We start from the raw sequence: 10,655 nt of genomic DNA on the forward strand, positions 1-10,655 counted from the left end.
GGCCTGATGTCGGGACACCAGGGTTGCTGGGATCGACACAGGACAGATGTCACAATGGAGACCGCCTGAGTGAGCGTGCCGTTTTTATAGTCAATGTAGAGATGGTATCTATACCCATAGGTCTTGAGCACACCAGCTTTCCTCCTAGACAATCTCAGTCACCAACCTGGCTGCCAAGCCTCTGAGTGGCCTTCTCGGGATCCCCTAAATTATTCATCCCTGCAACAGATGTTAGGTGAGTTACTCAGTGCCAAGTGCTGTGATGAGTCACGTCGAAGCCTTCCCTGGAGCATGGTATCACTGAGGGGAGACAAGCAGGTTAATGACTGTGATGTAAGCTGCTGGAAACAGACTCTGTAGTAAATGTGCAGAGTCTGGGATGGAGGCTGGGGCCACAGCTCCTCCCTCCGTTCGTAAGCTTCTGGAGGGGCTGGCTCGGGAACAAGCCTTCAAGGACAGTCAGCGGAGGACACGTGACCATGACCTTAGTAGGTGTTTAATCTCCAGCCTTCTGCTGAGCTAGATGTTACTTCGTATTGTCCAAATTCTCACAGGAAATTGAAAGCTACGTGCCTCACTCCCAAGGACCCCCGATCTGTGCGACTCCTCATCTCCTTTATAGATGCTTGCCTTTCTATCCAGATGATAATACATTACTACCCCGCACTTTCTATGTAGCTCAGTGCTAACTTCTTCCCTTCGAGTCCCAGGGCTTTCCCCCTGCATGTGTATAGACATCTCTCTTTATTCTTCTCTGTCAGCTTCATAGTCTTCAAGCAGCCCTGGGCGGGTGGGGTGGGGGGATTACATCTGAATCGTCCTCAATCTTTTGTGTTCACAAGCTATGCCACCATGAGTGCTCCTGTGTACATGTCTTCCGGTGGGTGTATGTACTGACCTCATGTTAAAGGGCTGGGGTTGTAGAGACGTGCGTATCACTGTAGTCACCACACCACCTGTCCCGCTGAAGTGTCGCACCACTTCACACACCTGTCAGCAGCTATGAAAGCTCTGACTTCTGGATCATCTGGACGCATGCCTTCTACCTTCCCACTGTGTGCCTGTCTACTAGAAGAGTGTTTCTGCTTCGAGAGTTTCTTACTGGGATGAAGAAAGTCATTTAAACATGTGCCTCAGAGGGGTGGCCAATCAGGCCATCCATTCTATGTTCACAAAAATGACCAACATCAATTATAGAAACTAGGATAACAGCAACCACAAGATGTGGCTTTCTAGCTGGGGTTTTCCTTTCTTCGGACAGTTGAACTCTGGATGGAGCAGCCCCACTGGGGGTCATGGGGAGTTGGTAGTACATTTGATAGGTGGTATAGTAACACAGAGAAGGCTTTGAGACTTTCAGAAACAACAGACTCTGGTCCCAAGGGTGACAGTATTATGTGATGCATGTGAGTCCCTTGAAAACAACCTGGACCATGGGATCTCCCTTCTCTCTACTAGGCTCTCTCTGTATTCAGGCCCCAGGCAAGGCTCTGAGTGAACTGGCTCAAGAAGACTTGTTCCCCACCATTGTGGCATCTAAAATCTCGTCCTCTGCTTGCTCACTTCAGAGAGCTCAGAGGAAGCCTGAAGCTAGGCCTAAGGATGGATGTCAGGTACCCAGAGTTGGAAATAAGAAGATCCTTGTCACAGAATGGAAGAGGGGTAAGTGGGACCCTCCATAGAGGCATAGCCTCTGTACAGGGGGCCCAGGGCATGCACCTCGGAGGCAAGTTAGACACAGACTCCTCCCAGCTTTGCCCTAGGATTCTAGAACATCCTGAAGTGACCATGCAGAGAAGGTATAAGTCTGGGCGAGTCTTGGCTTTCTTACATCCCATAGCTACAACCTGTTCTTGCCCATTTTATGTGGATCGGTGAGGGGTTCAGTGACTTAATTATAGACCCGGCCATGAGTCCCAGAGTAGGACCCATAGCATTTCCTGTCACGACCATGGTCTGCCAGCATCTTTTCTGACTGCTTCTCTAGAGCTATATATACATCCTGGAACATAGACACAAAACTCTCTTGAAAACACATCCTTTCATCTGGATAGCTGGGGGTTATGCCCAAACAGCTGCCCTTATAGAATAATAGCCTGGGAAGGGAAGTGGAAGATGAGGAGTGGGGCAGTACAAGGGAGTGGTCTCTTGTTTCCTCTCCCTGCTCACACAGCCGCTTGAAACTTCATATGGCAATATCCTTCCATTTACCTACAGTCTGTCCCAGGCAACGAAGAGGCCAGGGCCAGTGAAGTCTTGGCTTTGGTCCATTCATGTAACATTATCCCACAGTGACCACAGACTCCAGCCATCCCTAGAGGTCTGCACATTCCTTCTATATACAGTTGGGATTTTGTGGATATTGACCTCCACAAACACAAAGAGGCTCTGCTCTAGGAGTTTTCTAAAGTCAAAGCCAACATGGCTGATGAGTTGAACATGGAGGTGAAAGACAAGGATTCCAGGGTAGAGAGGATGTATGGGACACAGAGTAGGCTTCATCTGGGAAGGGAAGAGTGAGGAAGAGCTGGTTCTGGAGGCAAGAGATTCTACTGCAGGAACACGGTGATTTAGAAGGGTCTGCAGGCATCTCCACCTGGTACTCTGCAGACATCCCTGCAGATCTTGGATCAGAGAGGTGGGGCTGGAGCTGGGATGGATGTGGGGTACAGAGGTGAGGCTCAAAGCCACAAACCTAGAGGTGCAAGGTATAGAAGAGACCTGATCTAGAGCCAAGGCCTGAGATGACCGGCTGGGAAGTAGGCTGAGGAGCCCAGAAGAAGAGATGAAGAAGTAGCTCCTTCACCAGGTGTGAGGCAACCGGAACCCGGAGCAGATGAGTCCATGGTCTGAGGTGAGCAGGAGATCATAGCACTTCCATACATGAGTTAGATCTAACAACGAGGAACAGACTCAGACTAGGACAGGGATCCAGAGGAGAGGGCCAGAGAAGGCAGACTTCTGTGGTCCTGTCTGAGAAGGATGACTGAGCATTGAGATGAAGAGCCCAAGAGGTGGTGGAGCAGACACCGAGCAGGGTCAGCATAAAGACAGGCTCAATACAAGAACACCCACAGTGCAGGTGGGCACATGTAAAAGGCCATCCCTTCCCAGCCTGCCTGGCCACAGACCAGTGGTCTGCATGTGTGTCAGCTTCCAGGAGACAACAAGGTGTGAGCGTGTGCAGGTATGAAGAGCCAAGCTAGGGCAACTGACTGTGAGCTACTGGAGGGCACTCTGCCCCCATTTACTGTGGATTTCCTGGCACAGATGTGATGGCTTGTGGCCACTTCGTGGCCCTTGGACCTGTTTTCAGGCTTCCTCTGACCCCAAACTCTGTGTAAAGGAACTACTGGTACCTCTGATTCTAAAGACAGAAAGCATCTAAAGGCACAGCCCAAGAAATAAAGACTATGAAGTAGGAAGACCTCCCATGTTGAAGGTTCCTTATCCCCCTGATCCATCCATTCATCTCAAACTCAAGAGGACTGTCATAGCCCTCAGGGATTTCAGGTCAAAAAACCTGTGCAGTTCAGCTGCTGGCCATGGCCCTGTGTCCACCATTGCCTCTGTCCCTCCCTCTACACAGGAGGACAGCCCTCCTTTCTGACCACAGCCAGGCTGTCCACTGTTCTCCATGGAATAGTCAAGTTTGGCTTCTGGAACCTCCCATAGGAAAGTTCACCAGGTCTAGAATTATGGAAACACACTGGAGTTAGGTCTGAGAAAGAGGGGGACGGAAGGGAGGGGAACAGCTATGTTAAATACCCACTGTTGCCTACAGCACTATTCTGGAAGCTTCCCAACTTATATCTGCCAAACTCAAATCCGACTGCAGAACAGAAAGCCAAACACCTTCTCAGGGTAGGATCTCAGGGTAGGAGAGCCAGGATACAAACCCAGAGCTATGGCTGGATACAGTAAGTATAGAACTAGTCTTGGGCAGTCAGCAGGTGCTTAGCAATGATTTTGTACGTGGATAGATGAGGAACAGAGAGAAAGCAATGTGGGATAATGCTGGCCATGCAGTTCGAGGATTTTGGACCTGTAAGCCACAGTCACACCAGGATGGGAAATGCAGATAGACAGTGTCATCAAAACTTCATTCACCCTCTGCCAAGACCATAGTGCTCCACAAGGTTTCCTGTCAGCCTTGATATGCCAGGGTCAAAAGTGAGGAGGCATTTTGAAACTATGAGAAATGTTTGCTTGATCCCTGGCTTCCTAACTCTCTGTGCAGAGGCTCTGTGATCTGTGTCCTTGGAAAGCACACAGGAGTTTTCTCCTGCCCTAGAACCCAAGCAGCTGGGAGGTTGTGCCACTTAGTTAACCACAGTAGGATGGCCAGAGATGCTGGGCACACATCTAAGAACTCCTCTGGTGTTAATGTCTTGAGTCCTCTCCACAGCCTGTCTTTATTCACTGTTCAGTTGGGAACACTAAGGAAGGTCCAGGTCCTGCAAGGCTACACACTGAGTGTGCATTAGGACAGATTGAAGGAGCATCACAGAGCTGGTTGCCATCCTTGGCTGTCCTCAATCCCTTGATCCAGAGTCTTGTCTACTTTAGAGCCATTCGCTGTATGTCCTCCCTTCTCTCCATCTTTCCCTCCCTCCATACACTCACCAACCCACTCAGCATCTATGTATGCTGCTCTGGCACTAATGAATCTCATGTGTTGCTACTGGTGGAGCAACAGTCCAAAGAAGTCACTAGCAAAGGGAAAGAAGATGTGGAGACATGGTATCTACTAGGCTGTCATGCAGATTTGACAGATGTGTGGAGAAGGCAGGGACCAGCTGTTCAAGATTGGTTCGGCCCTCTGTGGCATGGAGGACCCCTAGATGGCTTCTCTGATGCTTCTTTGATGACCCCATGCACGCCACACTGGCACTACCTGGGGAAACCCATCTCCTCTGAGTCGTCCTTTCCCCAAACACCACATTAATTCTGGAGAAAACTACATCCTTTCCAAAGCATAAATTTGATTTATGGAAGAAAAGCAATTGGGTTTCCCGTGACAAATTACCTGGACCAGAATGACATAAGGCCTTGATCACGCTGATTAGTGGAATTACAACCAGACACATCCCATCTTCCACAAGCTTAGTTAAGCACACACTGTATGATGGGGGATGCCTGCTTCTGAGACAGCCTCTCTGTTGTAAATTTGCAAACTCTGAGCTCTTTCTTGATCTTGTTGTCACCAGTATAAAATCAAATGTCAGCACATGAGCTGCTGCCGGGAGACCATGCGAGTGCCTACATAATGCAGTCTTTGTGTTCCCATCTGGGGCAGGAGAAAGAAGAGTGGCTTTGATCAATAAATAATATGCACAGCAGTTGGGGCTTTCCAAAACAGCCAATGCACACAGCCCTAAGACTGAGCTATGCAAAGCCACACTGGCTCAGTATTCCACTGCATCTGATCTAGCTAGGTTTCTATGGGGCTGCAAATGCAGAGTCGAAGGCTCAAAGCCAGAAGGAATTAAATAAAAAGTAAGCTTGATTTCTTCCAGAGTCTGATGCCCAGAAGCACCTATGTAGAACGAAAGCCTAGGGAGTCCCTTCTTCTCTCCAGGACAGGCTTGGTCAGCTGGATGTTCTGGGGCAAAACCAGCTAAGACTTAGGAATGATGAGCCATGACAGTGGTTAGCACTGATCTCCCTTGTGAGCTCTCTGCATCTCATGATGGATTGGCTTTCCGGCTCTTTGTTATGGGAATCCCCACATGGAAAGACCCCGAGCTTGGAATGTCTGCAACAGCTATGCTGAACATGATGTGCTGAACTTAGACCTTCATTTTGTCCCCTCCTCTGGTGACCTGCTTTACCTGTCTTGGTCCCAGAATGAGAGCAAAGGAAACCACAGAACTCATGATGACCCATGAAGGCATGTTGAACAAGCAGGAGTCAAGTGTGGGGGCCTCTGTTGGGCTCTGCAGTATCTATCAGGCACCCAGGTCTACTCTGGACACCTCTGGTATACTGGGTAATTTTAAAATCTTCAGCCATGGGAAGGAACTCTTTCTGTGCCCAGAACAACCACTGAGGTCATGCCTACTCACCCTCATGTGACAGATCCAGACACCAAGGCAGAAGAAAAAGAGTGACAGGAAACAGAGTAGGGGACCATGTACGAGTGTCCACTGACTTTCTATCACTATGAAAAAATACTTAAGAGATTCAAGAAGGAGAGATCAACTTTGGCTCAGTCTGGGAGGTTTCGGCCCACAGTTAGTTGGCACCATTAATTTGGGGCCTGTGGAGAAATAGCCTTGTGAAAGCATGTGGCAGAGAAGGGTACTTAGGCCATGGCAGCCAGAAGACAAAAGAAGGAAGGAAGAGAGGAAACCCAGTATCTTTCAGGGACCCTACCATGCATGCCGTGTGCTCAGCCTCCCTACTCTCCCCATCTAAGCTGCATCTATTTGGATGAGAGGTCTAATATCTCTGTTATTCTTGTTCTTTTTGGTGTTTTGTTTTGTTTTGTTTTATTTTGTTTTGTTTTAAGAAAGGGTCTTTCTACATAGATAGCCCTAGCTCTCCTGGAACTTGCTCTGTAGACCAGGATGGCCTTGAACTCACAGAGATCCACCTGCATGCACCACTACCACCAGCAGCCAGCATTCTCCTTGTCCTGGAAAGGCTGACAGTGTAAAGAATCTGGAGAAAGAGCAAGTCTATTTTCCTTATGTCTAAGATGAGTGGTGGATGGGTGTTGGTATGCTCCTGACCAGGCTATACACAGACCACCCAGGGTCATGGGTGCTAAGAGACAGACTCGGGACAGTTGTCAGCTGTCCTGGAAGAGGTCACATCTGGACAGAGAGAACACAAGACAACTTGCCCGTGAAAATTCGGATATGCTTCTTCTGGGGGTCCCACAGAGAGTAGACAGCAAAGTATCTCTAGGAAAGTAGACTTCCAATGTGACATACTTTGGTGGCAGTACTCTTGCCTGGTCTTTTCCCAGTCCCAGTGGGTTCTGACTCCTGCATTACTTACCTCAAGGACAGTCATCTTCAAAGGCATTCACTAGCCAAGGATATCTGAATTAATCATAAGGTTACACATCCTGGGCTCATCCTCCTGCCCCAGGCTTTAAAGCACAGCTCGACACTTGGGAATAAGAGCAAGATGTAAAAGCACACATGTCCTCCCTGAAAGAGTATTTGCACACAAAAACTGAGTCGAATTGAATGGGGTCTTTTCTGTCTTCATCTCTCTAATAAGGGCTCTTTGGGCATGAATGTAAACTCCAAGAGTAAAGTCTGGGCCTGGGCACATATTGTCATCCTATGTGCTTTGCTGCTATTCTGACCTGGAGATGAAGGCAAGCTTCTTTAATGCTGGGTGTCCTGCTTTTTGCAGCTTTCTATGCTTCTCCTCAGAGACTGAAGCTTAGCATCTATGTCATACTAGAGATGTGCTCAGAGCAATAGCTTCTGAGGTCAGCTGGAGCCAGGAGGAACCAGAAAGAAATACAAAGGAGAAAGCATGGGTGAGCTCAGTGCACACCCTTTTAACCCCAGCCCTCGGGAGGCAGAGGATGAAGGGTTTCCACGAGGCCAGCTTTTTCCACCGAAGGAGTTCCAGTAAGACCATGTTTTTAAAAAACAAATACAAACCCAACCAACCGACCAAACAACCCTCCAAATCCCCCCCCCCCAAAAAAAAACAAAAAGGGGGAAAAACAGAGCAGAGTACAGTACTCTCTTGTTCCCTGACAGACTTGTGACCAGCCATATCCCATTCCTGCCTCACATCTTCCAAAGCTACACTTGTGAGAAAAATGCAGATGAGGGTTTATTGCCCATTGGCGGCTTCCTTCCCTCCATCACTTCTGACCTGGGCACTAGTACCAAAATCAGCAGCAGCAGCTCATTAATGCAAAAAGGATCAAGGAATTGGCCCCAGAGTTCCTACCAGAGCAGTGACAGAGACCATGAATGAAGGTCTCTGAAGCATTCACAGACCACACATGTCTGAGCAGACGGGTCCATGGGGAAGAAGAGGCCATAGCCCCCCATGTGATCCACACACAAGATAGATGCCAGCTCATTACCATCTTTCCACACCAGGGTCTCCTGAACCTTTCTGTCAGTGGCTGGGTCTTTCCTCTCAGTTTTATTAAAATGATCTTAAAAGGCACATATTATTTTTCCAGTTTCATTGCTTTTCTTCTCCAGGTTAAATTACGGCTCTCTAATTAGGACATATTTGAAGCAATCCTCAAGGAAACCTTATTGCTATCATTTTCTGTGAAGTGGCCTTACTTTTCAGGAGATAGAGTCTCCTGACAGCCAGTCTCCCTTGGTGATAATCAAGGTTTTATTTAGTTCTGTATAGGGACCAAATTTTAGCTGAATAAACAAAACGGATGACCAAACACAGGCTAGGAAAATGCAAATTCGGGCTCATTTTTAACAAACATACAAGTTGTATCAAACACACAAACAAAGCAAAAGCTACTTGTCAGCCATTCATTTCCAGCGTTGCTCCTACGATTGATGAAGACTTATTTTCTCCATCCCATTGAAACATCTTATATTTATAACACGTCACCAAGACTAATGTGGAATGTTGGATAACAACAAAGAGAGGCAAACAGAATCAAGGGAGGTCAGGTCCGCCTGTGGACGCAAAGAAGTCACAGGAGACACAACCAAGGTAGACACAGCTAACAAGACATTAGCAGATCTTCTGGGCAGAAGTTAGCAGCCAGGAAAACAACAGCAATCTGTTGTAAGGGAAGGAGCCACAAAGAAGGCAGGGCCCTCAGGATGGTCATCACAGGCTCCGGAGTTCAAGGCTCATCAGGTCCCTTTCCCACTTCTATTCTGCCCTATGAAGAGGACAGGCCACAGTCGGGTTCTCTCATGTGAAGTGGGATACCAGAGATAGCATTGTCCGAGGGGGCCCTGGTGCGGGTGAGGCAGCCTTGTCAACACATACACACACATTTATACACACACACACACACACACACACACACACACACAGCGCCTTTCCCAGGAGATGGGACTCACCACACATCATGACTGATGGCTTTGGTGTGTACAGCACCGGCTTTCCTCCCATGGCACCCCAGACCATGACTCATTTTCCCTCTTGGGAGAACCCAAAAGGTCCAGGTACACACATTCGCAACCACAGCTGAGGGATGCTCCCTGGTCCCTCCCAGAGCAGGACCTGAGACCCGACTTTCCTCAGCCTGCTGAGGCTTTGCAACACTTGGCTTTAGCTCTGCTATTCAGTCGCCAGCTTGAGACAAAGCACGTCGCCTTAAAGATTCCACTTTGTATTCTCTTTGTCTGGACTTCAGCTCTTCCTCCATGTGGGAATCATAGCCCTGCCCTAGTCGCTAACATTTCTCAGGACCTATAGAGTTCAGGCTCAAGTCATCACCCAGCCACATCTCCTCATCTTGTATCATAGCACCAGCCTTCACTCCTTCCTTTCACCTTCAGTTTCCTTTACGAAAGGCACTCTGAAGACCATTCCTTCTTCACCTATCCCTGTTTCTAAGGTGCTAGGAGCCCCCATCTCCGAGTGAGTCCTCACCTCCTCCTTTCAGTCATCAGCACCTCCAACGCACATGCTCCGGTTTTTGCCTCCGGCCCAGCTGTCTTAGCCATTTGGTGTTGCTATAACAGAATACCTGGAGCTGGGTACTTTATTTTAAGAAGAGGTTTATTTATCTCATGATTGGCTCTAGAGATTTCAGGTCATGGTGCAGGCATCTGCTAGCAGTAGTGAGGGCCTCCTGGCAGATGCTATCATAGAGGCAGGATTGTATGTCACACAGATCACATAGGAAGACAGGAAGACAGAGGCTGTCGAGGCCAGACTCACTCTATTTTATAACATTGGGACCAGTTCACCCTTGTGTGAACCAGCTCACCCTAGGAGCGAGATCAGGATCAGTGGATTCCTAAGAACAGAGCCCAGAGCTCCCATGAGGCTCATCCCTTCTTAAAGATCGAGCTGTCTCACCGCTTCCACCACAGGGACCTCTAGGGATCATCCTAAACATATCATAGCCAAACCCCAGTTTTAACCTACATTAGCCTATCTTTCTAGAATACCGCTGCTCCTCCACCAACTGCAGAGGAGCCAAACTCCAGCCTGCGCTGGTATCCTGACACTCTGGCCGGTTTCATGCCTCATGACTGCAAAGAAGCTGCCTCGTGAATGTTTTCTGTGTACTCCTATCCCTGAGCTGTGTCACGCTGCCCCTCCCCGCCCCCAGTCCCACCCTACCCACCCTCCCACCACATCCTACCAAGTCTCACCAGTCCCACCTCACCACACCCCATCCCACCCTGACCCACTGAGTCCCACCCAGTCTCACCCCATCACACCCGTAGCACCACAATCAGTCAGTGCACCGACTCTAATCCCTAAAATGCCCGCCACTTGCCACTGAGTTTAGGCCACCTTCTCCAGACCTTGAATGTGTCCAACCACAGTAGCTGCTATCTCCTTATGGTTCGGGTGCTGTGCCAGGCTCTGCTGTAAAGTTGGCATTAGTTGTCCCAGCATGAAGTGCCTGCGGGGAAGGTACAAATGCCTCGAGAACCTGGGAGCCGGGAAGTCCAGTCCCAGCCACAGGAGGTATACAAAGCCAGGAGTAAAAGTAGTTGACAGCA

This window comes from Mus caroli, chromosome 17, assembly GCF_900094665.2.
Source record: "Mus caroli chromosome 17, CAROLI_EIJ_v1.1, whole genome shotgun sequence".
Classification (NCBI taxonomy): domain Eukaryota; kingdom Metazoa; phylum Chordata; class Mammalia; order Rodentia; family Muridae; genus Mus; species Mus caroli.